The sequence below is a fragment of the Budorcas taxicolor genome, chromosome 8, assembly GCF_023091745.1.
Source record: "Budorcas taxicolor isolate Tak-1 chromosome 8, Takin1.1, whole genome shotgun sequence".
Lineage (NCBI taxonomy): Eukaryota > Metazoa > Chordata > Mammalia > Artiodactyla > Bovidae > Budorcas > Budorcas taxicolor.
This window is the reverse complement of record NC_068917.1, coordinates 84,599,977-84,619,285: the sequence shown is the minus strand read 5'-3', so window position 1 is coordinate 84,619,285 and position 19,309 is coordinate 84,599,977. Positions and strand designations below refer to the sequence as shown.

Here is a 19,309-nt window from a genome sequence, read left to right as displayed (position 1 = left end):
AAGAGATGACTCTCACATGGACAACACCAAATGGTCAATATTGAAATCAGATTGATTATATTATTTGCCTCCAAAGATAGAGAAGCTCTATACAGTCAGCAAAAAGACCTGGAGCTGACTGGCTCAGATCGTGGTCTCTTTATTGCAAAATTCAGGCTGAAATTGAAGAAGGTAGGGAAAACCACTAGGTCATTCAGGCATGACCTAAATCAAATAGACAAATAGATTCAAGAGATTAATTCTGGTAGATGAGTGCCCAAAGAATTATGTTCACAACGTTGTACAAGAGGCTGTGATGAAGACCATTGCAAAGAAAAGGAATGCAGGAAGGCAAAGTGGTTGTCTGAGGAGGCTTTGCAAATAGCTGAGAAAATTAGAGAAGCAAAAAAAACAATGGAGAAAGGGAAAAATATACCAAACTGAATCCAGAGTTCCAGAGGAGAGGAGCGAGAAATAAGAAAGTCGGCTTAATTGAACAATGCAAAGAAGTAGAGGAAAACAATAGAATAGGAAAGACTAGAAATCTCTTCAAGGAAATTGGAGATATCAAGGGAACATTTCATGCAAAGATGGGCATGAGAAGAGACAGAAATGGCAAGGAGCTCACCGAAGCAAAAGAGATTAAGAAGAAGTCGCAAGAATATACAGAAGAGATATACAAAAAAGGTCTTAATGACCTGGATAACCGTGATGGTGTGTGGTCACTAACCTAGAGCCATACATCCTGGAGTGTGATATCAAGTGGGCCTTAGGAAGCATTACTACCAATAAAGCTAATGGAGGTGATGGAGGCCCATTTGTTTGTTTTTGCTTTTATTTATTTTTCTGTAGAAGACTGATCTAAGAAAATACTGCTATATTTGTGTAAAACTGTTCTACCTCTGTTCTGTTTGGGGAGTTTTATGGTTTCAGGTCATAAAGATTTAAACCATTTTGAGTTTATTTTTGTATGTGATGTAAGGAAATATCCTAATCTCATTGTTCTACATATGGTTGTACAGGTTTCCTAACACCAGTTATTCAAGAGACTCATTTCTCTATTGTATATTCTTGCCTCCTTTGTCATAGAGTAATTGACCATTGGTGCATGGATTTGTCTGGGGCTTGTATTCTGTTTCATTGATCTATGTGTCTGTTTTTCTGACAATACCATGCTGTTTTGATTACTGTGACTTTGCATTATAGTCTGAAGTCAAGGAGGGTTGTACCTCCTTGTACAGCTGTTGTACCAGCTTTACTGTTTTTTCCTCAGGACACTTTGGCAATTAAGGTTTTTTTTTGTGGTTCCATATAATTTTAGGATTATTTGTTTTCATCCTGTGAAAAACATAAGGAGTATTTTGTTCGGGATTACATTAAATCTGTAGATTGCTTTGGATAGTATGGGCACTTTAATAATTTTAATTCATGTAGTCCAAGCACATGAGTTATCTTTCCATTTCTATTTTATTCCTCCTTTTCTTTTGAATCATTTCAGTTTCCTTCATCATTGTTTTATAATTTTCGGAGTAAAAGTTTTTTACTTCCTTTGTAAGTTTATTCTTATGTTTATTTTTTGGGGTGCAATTTTAAATATATTTATTGTTTTACTTTTTCTGATGTTTCATTATTAGTGTAACAGATTTATTAATACAACAGATTTCTATATATTAATCTTGTATCCTGCAGTCTTGCTGATTTCATTTATTCTTATAGTTTTGGGTGGAAACTCTAAGGTTCTCTGTAGAGTCTCATGTCATCTGCAAATAGTGACAGTTTTACTTGTTTCCTTCCAATTTGGATACCTTTTATTTATTTTTCTTATCTTATTGCTGTGGCTAGGACTGCCAGTGGAAATGACAAGAGTGGGCATCTTTGTCTGGATTTTTACTTTAGCTGAAAGGGTTTCAACTGAAAAAGTTGAAACTTTTAATTTCATTTGATGGTTGGGTTTTAATTGTGTTGGCTGTGAATTTGTCATAAATGTCTCTTGTTATGTTGAGATATAGTCCCACCATATCCAATTTTTTATCGTGAATGAATGTTGAAATTTGTCAAATGGTTTTTCTGCATCTATTGAGATGATTGGACTTCCCCAGTGGCACTGTGGTACTGTAAATAAGCATCAACAGTGGCTACTGCTGCCTTACCAGGCCCACACCCTAGACCCTCTTGTCACCTCTGTGTCCCTAGATTGAGTCTTTCCCCAGGTCCTGGCTACTCTAGAGCCAGGGCCAAGCTGTGACATGGACAGAGAAGGGGCAGGGATTTTTCTCAGAGTAGACTGGGGAATGTGGCAAGGGAGCAGCCTCTAAGACAGACCTCCCTCCTCCCTGTCTAGTGGTGAGGCAATACCTATGCACCTCTTACTAGAGGAGCCTTGACTTCTTCAGTCTTTCTATCTGTCCTAGTAGCAGCCAAGGGGGCTTGTCTCATCCATATAGGTCCCCAGGACTGGGGCACCCGTTCTGTGGCTTGACTCACTCACTTTCACAGGATAAGTATCTGCTTATGTGATCTCCCTTTTCCTTTTAGTCCCCTCCCAGGGGCATAGATGTAACCTATTACTCTTCTTTCTGTCCTGCCTGATTATGTGTGTCTCTTTATTATAGCTTTGATTTTATAGGAGTTCTTCTGCCAGTTTCCAGTTAGTTTTCCTTGAGAATTGTTCCACATATAGATGTATCTTTGCTGTATTTATGGGAGAAGGTGACCTGCAAGTCCTCTTATTCTGCCATCTTGATCCCCCGCCAAATGGATTTATTCAGTTTTATTTTAGGCTGGGGTATGTACATTTTCTGTTTTTGTTCATAGATCTTGAAAGACTGACCTTTTAGTATGAAAGAACATCTGTAACAGAAGTGCATTGACTTTGCGAGTGTTTTAATAAAAATGCAGTGGAAGTAGAGAAGGAAAAACTTTAAAAGTTCATCAGATAATAGATAAAATAGATAAAAAGGCAAATCTTGAGCATTTAAAAATTTCTACGAAATATTACACTTTTTTTTGGACTTTCTTTTTTAAGAACATGAAAGATACAGATCTCTATTTTTATATATCTTTATTTTACTTTGTTTGTAGCTGTAACGGGAAAAACGTTTACCTTAAAAAGATAGCCCAAACCCGTGTAATAATGGTAACAAGCCTATCACTACCCCATGAAACACATAAAAAAAAAAGAGACATTTTCAGACTAATTTTTGAAGAGACTTTGCAGAGTTACCTGGTCTCATTCTCTTAGGCTCTTCAATAAACTCTGTTGAGTGTGTAGAAAACATTTCCCTGTTAAGATAGGAACATCTACAATCTTCCTGTTCAGTTCAGTTCAGTCGCTCAGTCCTGTCCGACTCTTTGTGACCCCATGAATCACAGCACACCAGGCCTCCCTGTCCATCACCAACTCTCGGAGTCCATTCAGACTCACGTCCATCGAGTCTGATGCCACCCAGCCATCTCATCCTCTGTGGTCCCCTTTTCCTCCTGCCCCCAATCCCTCCCAGCATCAGTCTTTTCCAGTGAGTCAGCTCTTCTCATGAGGTGGCCAAAGTACTGGAGTTTCAGCATTAGCATCATTCCTTGCAAAGAAATCCCAGGACTGATCTCCTTCAGAATGGACTGGTTGGATCTCCTTGCAGTCCAAGGGACTCTCAAGAGTCTTCTCCAACACCACAGTTCAAAAGCATCAATTCTTCGGCGCTCAGCCTTCTTCACAGTCCAAATCTCACATCCATACATGACCACAGGAAAAACCATAGCCTTGACTAGACAAACCTTAGTTGGCAAAGTAATGTCTCTGCTTTTGAGTATGCTAACTAGGTTGGTCATAACTTTTCTTCCAAGGAGTAAGCGTCTTTTAATTTCATGGCTGCAGTCACCACCTGCAATGATTTTGGAGCCCCCCAAAGTAAAGTCTGACACTGTTTCCACTGTTTCCCCATCTATATCCCATGAAGTGATGGGCCCGGATGCCATGATCTTCATTTTCTGAACGTTGAGCTTTAAGCCAACTTTTTCACTCTCCTCTTTCACTTTCGTCAAGAGGCTTTTTAGTTCCTCTTCACTTTCTGCCATAAGGGTGATGTCATCTGCATATCTGAGGTTATTGATATATCTCCCGGCAATCTTGATTCCAGCTTGTGCTTCCTCCAGCCCAACTTTTCTCATGATGTACTCTGCATAGAAGTTAAATAGGCAGGGTGACAATATACAGCCTTGACGTACTCCTTTTCCTATTTGAAACCAGTCTGTTGTTCCATGTCCAGGTCTAACTGTTGCTTCCTGACCTGCATACAGATTTCTCAAGAGGCAGGTCAGGTGGTCTGGTATTCCCATCTCTTAAAGAATTTTCCATAGTTGATTGTGATCCACACAGTCAAAGGCTTTGGCATGGTCAATAAAGCAGAAATAGATGGTTTTCTGGAACTCTTTTGCTTTTTCCATGATCCAGTGGATATTGGCAATTTGATCTCTGGTTCTTCTGCCTTTTCTAAAACCATCTTGAACATCAGGAAGTTCACGGTTCACGTATTGCTGAAGCCTGGCTTGGAGAATTTTGAGCATTACTTTACTAGCATGTGAGATGAGTGCAATTGTGCGGGTAGTTTGAGCATTCTTTGGCATTGTCTTTCTTTGGGATTGGAATGAAAACTGACCATATCTCTAATAACAGGAAAGCAGAGTTCATATAAAAATCAACAAAAATCAACTTTTGGAAACTGTATCCTCTTTTCTAAATAATTAAGTGATTTTTAGTAAATTTAGAAGATTTTTGAGATTGTGCAGTGATCACAGCAATTCAGTTTTAGAAATTTTACATCACCTTAATAAGTTTGCCTCTGCAGGTTTTGTACTCAGACCTGGTGCTGGCTTTAGCCTCATTGATTTGCTTTCTATCACTATCAATTAGCCTTTTATGGAGATGGATTTATGAAATAAGTGCCGTCTTATGCCTGGCTTCATTTAGCGTAATGGTTTTGAGATTCATCCATGTTGTAGCATGTATCCATAGTTTGCTCCTGTTTATTGATAAATAACCATTGTGTGACTATACTACGTTTTCTTTATCCATTCATCAGTTGATGGACATCAGCTGTTTTCACTTTTTGGCTATGATGAATAATGCTGCTGTTTTCATTCATGTGCAAGTCTTTGTGTGGACATACGCTCTCATTTTTCTTGGATAAATACCCATGAGGAAATTACTGGGTTGTGTAGTAGTTTCAAGTTTTAATTTTTTAAGAAACAGCTAAACTGTTTTACAGTATGGCCATACCATATCATGTTCCCACAAGCATTGTGTGAGAGTTTCAATTTTTCCATATCTTGACTTGTTATTGCATCTTTTTTCATAGCCATCTTAGTATGAAGTAGTATCTCATATTAGTTTTAATTTGCCTTTCTCTATTGGCTAATGATGTTGAACATATTTTCATGTAGTTATATACTGTTCCTATGTTGTTTTTGAAATGTCTACTGAAATCTTCTGTCCATTTTTTGGATTGGTTTGCCTTCTTATTGGGCTATACACATTCTTTGTGTTCTGGGTACAAGCCCAATATATGTTTTATAAATTATTTCAGTAAATAATTTATTACCCAGCCTGTTGCTTGTCTTTTCATTTTCTCCATTGTATCTTTTGAAATACAAGTTTTTATTTTGAAGGAGTCCAGTTTATCATTTTTTTTTTTTTAATAATGCTTTAGGTTTATGTTCAGTTTCTGTTAACTTTTGTGTATGGTATGCAGTATGGGTCCAAATTCATCTTTTTTGTGTGTATGGATATCCAGTTGTTTTAGCATTATTTGTTGAGGAAAAATAAAAAGATCCTTTTCCCATTTAATTGCCTTTGCACCTTTGTCAAAAATCAAGTGACCACAAATTATTTCTAGACTCTCATTTCTGTTTGAGTCCTTGTTTTGCCTCTTTTCATACCAGCACCACACTGTCTTGATTATATGGTATCTTTGTAGTTAGTTTTGAAATTGGGTAGTATTAAGTCTTCTGATATATTTTTCTTTTTCAAAATTGTTTTGGCTATGCTGGTTTCCTTAGGTTTCCATATAAATTTTTGTATCAGTTTGTCATTTTTTCCAAAAAAGTCTATTGTGATGGATTTTGATAGAAATTGCATATAATCTGTAGATTTGTTTGGGGGAGAATTGCTGTTGCCATCTTAACATGAACATGGACTGTCTTTCTGTTTTGTACGACATTTCATTTCTTTTAGCTAAGAATCGGACACGACTGAGCGACTTCACTTTCACTTTTCACTTTTATGCATTGGAGAAGGAAATGGCAACCCACTCCAGTGTTCTTGCCTGGAGAATCCCAGGGACGGGGGAGCCTCATGGGCTGCCATCAGTGGGGTCGTACAGAGTCGGACACGACTGAAGCGACTTAGCAGCAGCAATGTTTTGTAATTTTAAGTGCGCAAGTCTTGCCCTTCTTTTGTTAACTTTATTTTGAAGTGTTTAACTTTTTTGTGCTATTGTGAGTAGAGTTTTTCAGATTTTGTTTTTGGATTGTTCATTGCCAATGTGCAAAAATATAATTGATTTTTGTTTATTTATCTTGTGTCCTGCAACCTTACTTTACTATTATATTAAGCAGGGTTTTTTGTGTGAATTCCTTAGAATTTTCTACATACAATATCATATCATTTGAGAATATAGACAGTTTTACTTACTGTATCTCAGTTCAGTTCAGTCTCTCCGTCATGTCTGACTCTTTGCGACCCCATGGACTGCAGCATACCAGGCTTCTTGTCCATCACCAGCTCCCAGAGCTTGTCAAACTCATGTCCATGGAGTCAGTGATGCCATCCAGCCAACTCATCCTCTGTCGTCCCCTTCTCGTCCTGCCATCAATCTTTCCCAGCATCAGGGTCTTTTTCAATGAATCAGTTCTTCACATGAGGTGGCCAAAGTATTGGAGCTTCAGCATCAGTCCTTTCAATGAATATTCAGGACTGATTTCCTTTAGGATTGACTAGATATATCTTTGTATCTAGATGCCTTTAACTATTTCTTTTTTTGCCTAGAACCTCCCAATACGTTGTGAACAGAAGTAAGGAGTGTGGATCTTATTGACTTGTTCCTGATCTTAGGGGGAAAGCATTTAATCTTGTGTGTCCCATGCACAGTGAGGCCAAACAAAATTGAAAGGTCGGTGTTTGAAGCAGAGAAAGGTTTATTGCAGGGCCATGCAAGGAGACAGGTGGCTTATTTCTCTGCACAACTCCCCAAGTCCCAAACTCCCTGAAGGGTTACAACAAAGCATTTTTAAGGGCAAAGTGAGGAACGGGTGCCCTTGTGAAATGTTGTTGCTGAACCATGAAAGACACTGGGATTCTTGGCCTCCGGAGAAGAATTCAGTCTGGGGCCAGAGACAAGGCTTGATCACTCAGAGCTTTTGTGTCGTAAAGTTTTATTAAAGTATAAAAGAGATAGAGAAAGCTTCTGAAATAGACATCAGAAAGGGGCAGAAAGAGTGCCCCATCGCTAGTATTAGCAATGGAGTTATATACTTTTAATTAGTTACTACAGTGAATCAAAAGAATGTCTGGTGGTTGTAAAGACCTATTAGACCTACTCCCATAATTTACATTTTAAGATTACAGGATTAGCCAGAAGGTTTTTTTCAGAGACTGTCCTCAAGCAGGATCAGTCAGTTCAGTTGCTCAGTCGTGTCCAACTCTTTGTGACCCCATGAATCACAGCATGCCAGGCCTTCCTGTCCATCACTAACTCCCGGAGTTCACTCAGACTCATGTCCATCGAGTCAGTGATGCCATCCAGCCATCTCATCCCCTGTCGTCCCCTTCTCCTCCTGCCCCCAATCCCTCCCTGCATCAGAGTCTTTTCCAATGAGTGGACTCTTTGCATGAGGTGGCCAGAGTACTGGAGTTTCAGCTTTAGCATCATTCCTTCCAAAGAAATCCCAGGACTGATCTTCAGAATGGACTGGTTTGATCTCCTTGCAGTCCAAGGGACTCTCAAGAGTCTTCTCCAACACCACAGTTCAAAAGCATCAATTCTTCGGTGCTCAGCTTCCTTCACAGTCCAACTCTAACATCCATACATGACCACTGGAAAAACCATAGCCTTGACTAGATGGACCTTTATTGGCAAAGTAATGTCTCTGCTTTTGAGTATGCTAACTAGGTTGGTCATAACTTTTCTTCCAAGGAGTAAGCCTCTTTTAATTTCCTGGCTGCAGTCACCATCTGCAGTGATTTTGGAGCCCCAAAAAATAAAGTCTGACACTGTTTCCACTGTTTCCCCATCTATTTGCCATGAAGTGATGGGACCAGATATCATGATCTTCATAATACATTATTGTCATATAATCCTAAGGAATGTAGACGGAAGAAAAGTTTGTCCTTTCCTCCTCCTTGAGAATTTCAGACCCCTCTCTCCTTGGGGACCCCTGGACTTCTTATCAACCTGCCTAGGAATTGACTCTCTCACTTGGTTCGTTGGTTGTTGCAGACTGCTGGTGCAGGAATTCTTTGTTCTTGCAGCTGTCCACATAGGTCAGGTCATGATGTTGTTGTAAACCTCCAACAATGTTATTCCCTCCTCTGCAACTTTTCATCTGTATATGAGTGGACTTTTAAAGATCTGCCTTGAAAATAGGCTATCCTGTATATTTCAGACTATACGCAATCATTGTTAACTAAAGCAAAAAACATAGGTCTAATGTGGAGTCAGATTTTTTCTTCCCTATTACTCTTTTACCAATAGGAATGATGGTAGCACTGTGATCTTTTTAGAAATGCCCTTTCAGAAAGTTGGGGAACTTCCCTTCTGTTCCTAGATTGTTGAGAATTCCTATCATGAACAAATGTTGGATTTTGTTAGATGCTTTTCTGCATCTGTTGAGATAACCATGTAGTTAGTTACTTTATTCTATTAATATAACTCATTACATTAGTTGATTTTTTAATGTTATACTGGCTTTGCATTCCTAGGATAAATCCCACTTGGTCATGGTATATAATCCTTTTTATGTGTTACTGGATTTGGTTTAGTAATGTTTTGTTTAGGATTTTGTGTCTGTGTTTTTGAGGAATATTGGCAGGTAATTTTCTTGTGCTGTCTTTGACTGATCTTATGGTAATTCTGGCATTTTAATATGAGTTGGGAAGTGTTCTCTCCTCTTACATTTTCTGAAAGAGTTTGTAAAGGATTGGTGTTATTTCTTCTTTAAATATTTGGTGGAATTCATCCATGAAGTTATCTGTTCATGAATTTTTCTTTATCGGAAAAATTTAAATGACAAGTTCAATGTCTTTATATGTTACAGGTCAATTTTGATTTTCTCTTTCTTCTTGAGAAAGTTTTGGCAAGTTGCTTCTCTCTAGGATTTTTCCCCTTATTATCTAAGTTGTGTCATTTGTTGGCATAAAAGCGATCCTATAGAGTCAATAATGATGCCTCCTGTTTCATTTCTGATTGGGGTAGTTACTATCTTTTTCTCTTCTTGCTCAGTGTAGCTAAAAGTTGATTGGTTTTGATATTTTCAAGAACCAACTTTTTGTTTCATTGATTTTTACCTGTTGTTTTTCTGTTTCCATTGATTTCCACTGTAATCTTTATTATAGCTTTCCTTCTGCTTGCTCTAGGTTTAGTTTGTTGTTCTTTTTCTAGTTTCCTAAGGTAGGAGCTTAAGTTATTGATTTGAGACCTTTTTTCTTTTCTAATACAACCGTTCAGTTACAAATTTCTCTTTAAGCACTGCTTAGGCTGCATCCCCCAAATTTTGATATGTTTATGTTTTTGTCATCAGTTCAAGATATTTTGAGTTTACTATGTGATCTCTTTTTTGAGCCATTGGTTATTTAGAAGTGTGGGTTTAATTTCCAGATATTTTAGGATTTCATGTGTGTTTATTATTGATTTCCAAATTTAAGTCCATTGTGGTCAGAACATGTGCTTTTAAAATTTATTAAGGCCTCTTGTTTGATTGTATAACAACTAACAACTGTATTTCTGCCCAAAATAAAGCTGTTCTTACAAGTGAAGAAATTTTTTTCTTTCTCCAAATGAGCAAATGCACAATTCCAAGAGTTATTGTATTAATTGCTTACTATGTCACATTTCAAAGTCAGCCATGGCTTAGTCGCTCAGCCGTGTCTGAGTCTCTGTGACCCCAGGCCTGTAGCCTGTCCATGGGGATTCTCCAGGCAAGAATAATGGAGTGGGTTGCCATGTCCTCCTCCAGGGGATATTCCCAACCCAGGGATTGAACCCAGGTCTTCCGCATTGCAGGCAGATTCTTTACCATCTGAGCCACCAGGGAAGTCCAAGAATACTGGAGTAGGTAGCCTACCCCTTCTCCAGGGGACAGGCTTCCTGACCCAGAAATTCAACCGGGTCTCCTGCATTGCAGGCGGATTCTTTACAAGCTGAGCTAACTCTATGACTCAACAATTCCTTTGCTATATGTATATACACCAGGATGTGTAAACCTGTGCACCAGGAGCGTCATTCGAAACAGCAAAATCGCCGGTTGGTTGAGGCCACTGTGGTGCTCCTCCTTCGCCACTGTGCACCAGCAGCAGTCTGGGCACACTCATGGCGGCAGGTGTAGCACGCTGTTGCCCTTGGGCACCATGGACAGGGCCAGTTTGCTTACAGTCTTCACTCCACTCTCTAAGAACGAAGAGTCCTTCCATCCTCTTCTGCACAGGAGACAGTAACCCACAGCGGGGTAGGGTGGTGGTCTATGATTCATGCCAAAATTAAAAGGAGTCTCTAAACACTTTCTAAAATCACCCATAGTCCCACTGAATGTTCTGTTGTGTAAAGACAAAATTGTAAAGCCATCTTCTAACGACTTGTCAATAAAATAAAAATGGTAAGGAAAGAGAGGGAAATTTGTTAACATATGTGTGTATATGTGTGTATATATATATAATGTATATTAATACATATATATACAAATACACATATAATGACAAATAGAAAATATGTAAAACTGTTACAATCCTTGTTCCTCTAGTTGACCACAAGGCCATAACTGATATCCATGACTTCTTTGTACAACTTATTCTGTATTTTCTTGGCCCTCAGCCAGAGCCTTAGAAGGTTAGAGTTTTTTCTTGGTAAATGAGCAAACCTTTATCCTTGAAGGATCTGAGCTTCAGAGCCTTCTCTTGCTCTGATTCTACTCAAAGCAGGCAGCTTTACCCATAACTCTATAGATGAGTCAAAATAGTGCATGCAAATGTGATATGTATTGTCTTCAAAATTCAAAGAAATTACTGCACAACTGTGCCTCTTTTCATGATAGGTGGTACATTTTAGAGCAGCTTATATTTCACCTTGCATGCTCCAGATCAAGAATTGGCAAACTATAGCTTGTGGGTCTGATTTGGCCTATTACCTGTTTTTGTTTGACTTGTAAGCTAAGAATTTTAAAAAATATTTTTAAGTGTTGGAAAAAAAAGAAGAATATATGACAGAATCCTTAAAGCCCAAAATATTTACTATGTGGACCTTTATAGAGGAAGTTTGCTAACTTCTGCTTCAAACTATTAAACCCCATTTACTTCACTGGGGTGGGTCACCCATGAGTTTCTCTGGGGTTTATTGGCATGTGTGTTAAGAAGGCACCTAAAGTACTTTGTCATTTCCTGTTCATCAGATCTAGTCAGCATGGTTGTGTTCAAGTAGTAGATCAGTGTGATATTTTATGTACTGTCAGGAGAAGTGCCTCTCGCTCCTGCAGCCCACATGACTTCCTCAGTGTCCAGCTTCTGTAGCTTGAGTGCTTCCTCAGAGCTCAGCTCCCCCACTGCCCGGCTCCTGGGACCTGCAATTCCTCTTGCAGGCTCCTGGGCAAGTGCTGCTCCTCTGGTGCCCAGTCCTGTGGTGCACTGGGGCCAGTAGCACTTAGTTTGCAGCTTGCGCCATCATTCCCCTTGGGTGATTTTATTTTAATAGAGTACCTCTGGTGAGACACTTCCTTGCAACCAGGTTTTCCTGGCACCATGTAGGGTAGGTATCTGGCAAGTTACAAAAGGTGGATTTCTATCAAGTTCTACTGGTGCAGCACCCGTAGAGACTTCACTGTCATTTGGTGAGCCATGGTTGTTTCCTCTCCAATAAGATTTAGATCTTTTGGGTGCCCGGTAGGTAGAGTCAAAGGGGGTGTTGTTCTTGGGCACTAAATTCTAGCACTAGAAAGTAGTGGGTGCTGTTTATATCTGCTATTCCTATATTCTTTAGATTTCTTTTTACTTTTGACTAGCCAGTCTCCTGGTTAACTCAGTTACAGTGAATAATTCTTATATTTGATTTCCCTTATTCAAACTGCTGTGAGGTTTTTTCCCTTCTGATTGGACCCAGGTTGATCTATTATCTTTGCTTCTAACTTCATAAGAGATAGTAAATGGTGAGAGTAATTAGCTTATTCATTTTCTTGAACTGTGAAAGTAAAACTTTAGGATTACTGTCACTTCCAAATCACAAAAGGTAGGTTTTGATGAGATTATGTCATGCTTCTGTGTAGTGATGAACTGGACTTTATAGTTCTTTGCTTCTTTCAGGCCTTTGAAAAATCGAGTATAGGTATCACGGGAAGTGGGGTTAGGGAGTAAGAGGGAAGGGGAAGAGGAAAGGAATTGGTGCTGTGGTCAGCATTATGGCATCCAGTGGGTAGGACCTCAGATGGCATGATTTTACATCTGTCTGGCTATACTTCTTATTATCCTTTATCCCATGGTTTTCATTTTTCAGATTTTTAGGACTGTAGTTTTCTCATTTTCCTTTAGAAGCCCAATGCTGATTTTGTAATACAGAATATATGTTATATGTAACATTTTTAATGTTTAATCTGTTTTTGTATAATCTGAGGTCTGGAGTCAGGTGTTCTGCTAACTACCCATAAGATAGTTAGAGACTGCTGTTTTTTACATACACACGCAATTATGCAGGGCAGGCATTATTTAAACATTTGAGTTTGGCTCTGTGATCCCTTACCTAGTCAGGTTTGAAGGTGCAGAATTGCTAAACCGATTGACTTCTTTCATGGGAATTTGGAGGGGCTCTTTAGCTTAATTACTTCCAACACCCTCGTGGAGCTGGTTCCTTTGTTGTTTTTTATTCAGAGTAATCACATTATACGTCCTCCTTGTGCTTAACCCGGATCCCATTTCTCTGATTCTGTTTGTACATTTATGTGCTGTACCCATAGATTTCCTTACCAAGCCCTGATTGCTTGATGATCATTTCTGGTCCTTATGCACTCTGTTCATACTATTGTCTTATGTGTGTATGCTATATTTCCACAACTCTTTGCCTGCTGCTTCACAATTGTTGACCTTATTGGGTGCCTACCCAGCATCTTTTCTTGCTTTTCTCCTTCCTAACAGTGCCTGGATTTTCTTTCAAAAGTCACTGTTAAATAGACTCCGGGGAATACCAGTCTTGCTACCAGCTTCTCTGGTAGACTCTGGTTGTCTTAAACAGTCTGCCTTAAATTAGTAACATTTGCATGATCACAGTCATTGGTTAGGGATGGGCATAAGTTTAAGCAAATACAGTCCGAAAAACATCTGAGGTCTTTTACTTGGGCTGCTAGAGGAGAAGTGTATGCTCTCATTTTTGGTGGTATATTGTGTAATGGGGCTCCCATAATGACAACTGTTTTGCTGTCAATAGGGGATTAGGATGGAGTTGGATCAATCATGAGGTCTGCCCTATCTCCAGATTTGCCAGTTTCTTTTTTCTTTCTTTTATAAAATTATTTATCTTTCGATTTAGTAATACATATAAGTGATATAAAATTCCCCATAGTGCAAAAACCTAACCTTGAACAATTACCTAGTTGCCTTCCACAGAGCTTATCACTGTAACCCTAAAGCATATATTTCTCCATAAGGTGTATCAAAGCCTTCCTGTGTTTAGTAATACTAGTTAGCACTCGAGTGCTATGCTTAGGGGACATTTTAAACAGCCCCCCATGGAACTGCTGGATCATGTGGTAGTTCTACTTGCAATTTTTTGAGGAATCTTCATAGTGTTTGTCATAATGGTTGTACCAATTTACATTCCCACTAACAGTACACAAGAGTTTTCTTTTCTCTACATTCTCATCTACACTTGTTATTTCTTTTTTTTTTTAAATAGTAGCCATTCTAACATGTGAGATGATACATCATTACGGTTGTGATTTGCTATAATGGTTGTGATTTGGCTGTAATTGGGATGTGATTCGCCCTGATGACTAATTATATCGAGCAATTCATGGATCCTTGGCCATCTGTTTGTCTTCTTTGGAAAAATAGGCGGATCCTCTTCCTATTTTTCAGTTGGGTTGTTTGGGTTTTTTTGATGTTGAATTTGAGTTTGTATATTTTATATATTAACTCCTTATTGGATATAGGATTTGCATATATCTTCTTCCAATCAGTAGGTTACCTTTTTGTTTTGATGATGGGGAAGCTTCAGGGTGGGAAAAATTTTAGTTTGATATAGCTGCATTGCTTATTTTTGCTTTTGGTTCCCTTGTTTTAGGAGTCCACTCCAAAAAAAAAAAAAAAAAATCACTAAGACCAGTGTCAGTGAAGTTATTGCCTATGTTTTTCTCTAAGAACTTTATGGTTTCAGGTGTTAAATTTTTTCCCTTTCCAGTTTATTGAGATATAATTAACATCTTGTGTTCTGTAAGTTTAAAGTGTATAGCATAATGATTTGACTTACATACATCATGAAATGATTATCACAGTAAGTTTAGTGAACATCCATCATCTCATATGGATACAAAATATTAAAAAATAGAAAATGATTTTTCCTTGTGATGAGAAATCATAGGACTTACTCTCATAACACCTTTCTTGCATACCATAGAACAGTGTTAATTATATTATCATGTTGTACATTACATTCCTAAGACTCATTTACCTTTTTTATAACTTTTTTGAAGTATAGTTGATGTACAATATTCTATAAGTTTCAGGTGTACAACATAGTGATTTGCAAATTTTAAAAGTTATACTCTGTTTATAATTATAAACTATTAGATATATTCTCTGTACTTATTTATCCTATAGCTGGAAGTTGTACCCTTTGATTGCTTTCATTCAGTTCCCTTTTCTCCCCACCTCCTGCCTCTGGTAACCCAAACCTGATCTCTTTTTCTGTGAGTTTCTTTATTTTTGAAGAATAACTGACTTACAACACCCTGTTAGTTCCTGTTACATAAAATAAAGATTTAGTATTTCTGTACTTTTCAAAATGATCACTGTAAGTCTAGTTATTATGTTATCATTCAGATATTACACAATTACTGACTCTGTTCCCCACACTGTACATCACCATCCATCTAATCTGTCTGTGATTATTTTAAATTGCTGATCTCTTAAGCTCTAACACATTTAAACAATCCTTCATTTTTACTGTTTTTGACATATTTTACATATTTTTGTGTTTTGTATCTCTTAATTACTTATTGTGGATATAGGTGTTTATTTGTTTTTGTCTTTAATCTTCCTATTATCTTTATACATGGCTGATTTACTGCCTTTACTGTGTATTTGACCTTATCAGTGAGACGTTTCCTTTTATAATTTTCATGTTTCTAGTTGTGGCCTTTTTTGCATAGAGAAGTCCCTTTAATATTTGTTGGAAAGCTGGTGTGGTGGTGCTGAACTCAGCTGCTTTCCTGTAAAACTTCTGATCTCTCCTTTAAATCTGAATGAAAGCCTTGTCAGGTAGAGTATTATTCTTGGTTGTAGGTTTTACACTTTCATCACTTTAAATATATTGTGCCACTCCCTTCTGGCATGTAGAGTTTCTGTTGAAGTTAGCTGATAGCCTTATTGGAATTCACTTGTTCTTAACTTGTTGCTTTTTCCCTTCTGATTTTATTAGTCTCTCTTTAATTTTTGTCATTTTAATTACAATGTGTTGTTTGGTTGACCCTGTTTGGTACTCCGTACCTCCTGAACCTGGCTGGATATCTGTTTCCTTTCCTAGGTTAGGGAAGTTTTCAGCTATTGTGTCTTGAAATATGTTCTCTGTCCTTTCTTGCTCTCTTCTTCTGGGATACCTATAATGTGAATGTTAGTATGTTTGATATTTTCCCAGAGGTCTCTTTATTCTTTTTTCTATTCTGCTTCAGTGATTTTCACTACTCTCTTTCAGCTTGCTGATCCATATCTTTGTATCTTCTAATTTATTTTTGATTCCTTCCAACTCATTGGAAAAGACTCTGATGCTGGGAGGGATTGGGGGCAGGAGGAGAAGGGGATGACAGAGGATGAGATGGCTGGATGGCATCACTGACTCGATGGACGTGAGTCTGAGTGAACTCCGGAAGTTGGTGATGGATGGGGAGGCCTGGCGTGCTGCAATTCATGGGGTCACAAAGAGTTGGACATGACTGAGCGACTGAACTGAACTGAACTGAATGTATTTTTCATGTATTCTTCATCTCTACCTAGTTCTTCTTTATATTTTCCAATTCTTTGTTAAAAACTTCCAATTTCTCAATCTGTTCATCCAATTTTCTCCTGAGTTGTTTGAACATTTTTATAATCATTACCTTGAACTTTCTATTGAGTAGATTGCCTTAACTTCTATTGAGTTGAATGCCTTAACTTTTCTTCTGGGGTCTCATTTTACTCCTTTGTTTTGAACATATTCCTTTGTTGCCTCATTTTGCCTAATTTGCTGTTTTTTATTTCTATATGTAGTTAGTTTGTTAGTTAGTTAAGTCGCCCAGTCATGTCCGACTCTTTGCAACCCCGTGGCCTGTAGCCTACCAGGCTCCTCCATCCATGGGATTCTCCAGGCAAGAATACTGGAGTGGGTTGCCATTTCCTTCTCCATGGGATCTTCCTGACCCAGGGATCGAACCCAGGTCTCCCGCATTGCAGGCAGACAGTTTAACCTCTGAGCCACCAGGGAAGCCCCATATATCTGGTACTGATATGGCTACCACCAATGTCTGTGCTTCCAGAGTGAGTTTCAGTTGCCTCCCACCTCTCTGGTAGGTTAATTATATTTACAAACTTTGGAGAAGGACCTTTTGTTGGAAATGTTCTGTGTGTCTCAACAGTGCATTCCCTTCTTGTCACTAGAACTGTGTACTCTAGGGATGCCCTCTGTATAGGCTGTGTGGGTCCTTCTGTTGTGGCTTGCTGAGTAGCCAGGAGTAGCTGGCCCTGGTCCAGTTGATTGCCAGGTCTGACCTTGTGTGCAGGCTGCCAGCCACTGGTGGATGGTATTGGGTCCTAGTATGGCTGGCTGCATGGCCGGAGGAATCCCAGTCCTGATGTTGGTGTACTGGTAGGTGGGGCTGGGTTGTTAAGTATTTGACTGTAGAGCCCCTGGGATCCAAGAGCTAGTGGCAGCCTGCATAGGTGGGGCAGTGGTCCCAGGGATCCCAGGATTGCTGTCTCTCCATTGGTCCTGGCTGGTCCCAGCACTAGTGGGGCCCCTGGGGATGGAGCCCCATGCCGAGGTCTCTGGCTGTAGAGCCGTGGGGTCCCAGGGCTACTGCTGGTGCATTGGTGCGCTGGGCTGGATCCTGTGCCCTCTGGTGATCAGGGCCAATCCCAGGGTTCTGTGGGCTTAGATGGTCTTAAGGCAGCAGGTCTGCTGGTGGGGGTTGTGTCTAGCTCTGCTAGTTGTTTGGCCAGAGGTATCTCAGTACTGCTGCCTACAGGTTGGTGGACATGCCTGAGTCTCAGCACTTACAAGCTAGAGGAGTGATTCCAAAATGGTACTTATCAGCACCAGTGTCCACCAGGTAGAATGAGCTTCCAAAAATGGCTACCACCAGTGTCTATGCTTCCAGAGTGAGTTCCAGTTGCCTCCCACCTCTCTGGGAAGCTTTTCAAGATCAGCCGCTGAGTCTGACCCAGGCTCCTTTCAAATGATTGCTTTTTCTCTAGGTCCTAGAATGTGTGAGATTTTGTGTGTGCTTTTTAGGAGTGGAGTCTCTATTTTACACAGCCCTCTGGCTCTCCTGAAAGTAATCCACTCTGACTTTTAAAGCCAAATGTTCTGGAGGCTTATCTCAGTGTAAGACCCCCGAGATGGGGAGCCTGATGAGTATCTTGGACTCCTTGCTCCTTGGAGAGAACCTCTGTGCAACTGTAATTATCCTCACATTTGTGAGTTGACTATCTGGTATGGGTCTTGACTACCCTGCATCTCTACTTCTCCTTCCCTTTGTATCTTTTGTTTTAGAAGGTCTTTTTTGCTAATCTTCTCATCAGAAGGTTTTTCTCACCAGCAGTTGTCCATGGGAGAAGGTGAGCTTGGGGTCTTCCTACTCGTTCATCTTGGCCACTCCCTCTCATTCAAATCTTTAATTTGTGTTAATTTTGTATATGGCGTAAGATGGTGGTCTAGTTCCATTCTTTTGCATATGACTCTCCAATTTTCCTATTTATTAAAGAGACTATCCTTTATCCATTGTATGTTGCTTGTTCCTTTGTCAGAAATTAATTTTTCAGGTATTTGTGGGTTTGTTTCTAGACTTTCAGTTCCATTGGCCTTTGTTTTTGTACCAGTACCATACTGTTTTGATTTTATTAGCTTTGTAGTATAGTTGAAAACCAGGACTTTTGATACCTCCAGCTTTGTTTTTCTTCCTCCAGATTGTTTTGGCTAGTGAGGATCTTTAGTGGTGGACATGAGTTTGAGGGAACTCCAGGAGATAGAAAAGGACAGGGAAGCCTGGTGTGCTTCATGGGGTTGCAAAGAGTCAGACACAACTGAATGACTGAATAACAACAACAAATTTTAGAATTATTTGTTTCAGTTATGTGAATGTGCCATTTGAATTTTGATTGGGATTACACTGAATCTGTATATTGCTTTAGGTAGAATGGACATTTCAACAATATGAATTCTTAGCCTCATTTGCAGCTAAGCACAGCCATGTGATTCTTTTAATCGATAGGTTTTAAGCAGGTTACTTCCAGGTAGAAATATTTAGCTATAGATGAATGACCTTCTGGCTGTCTCTCTTCCTGAAGTAGCAGTTATGGATGCAAGGTGCTAAAATGTCAGAGCTTCTATCATCTTGGATCCACAAGTGAGTAAGCAGACCACTCTCATTCCCTTCACCTCCCATATACACACTGAATGGACAGCATGAACAAAAGCTTACCTTAACGTAATTTATCTTATTTTGATTCATAAAGTTAGGTTTCTCTTGCTAGCAACTAAAAGCATCCTAGGTGATAATAGTTTATAATTCCTTGTACATGTGATATACACAGTATATGCAGGTTATACATTCAGAATGATCTGCAAAACTTATACTTGTTTGAAGAAATCATTTGTACTTAACTCTACCTTGCTGAAAT

The 19,309-nt window shown here is 39.1% G+C and overlaps 1 protein-coding gene across 1 annotated transcript in view; it reads left to right on the top strand.

Annotated features, from left to right (window-relative positions):
* Nucleotides 1-19,309, top strand: part of FANCC (FA complementation group C) — a 320,357-nt gene that overhangs the window by 6,510 nt on the left and 294,538 nt on the right. The gene's annotated exons all lie outside the window — the stretch shown is intronic.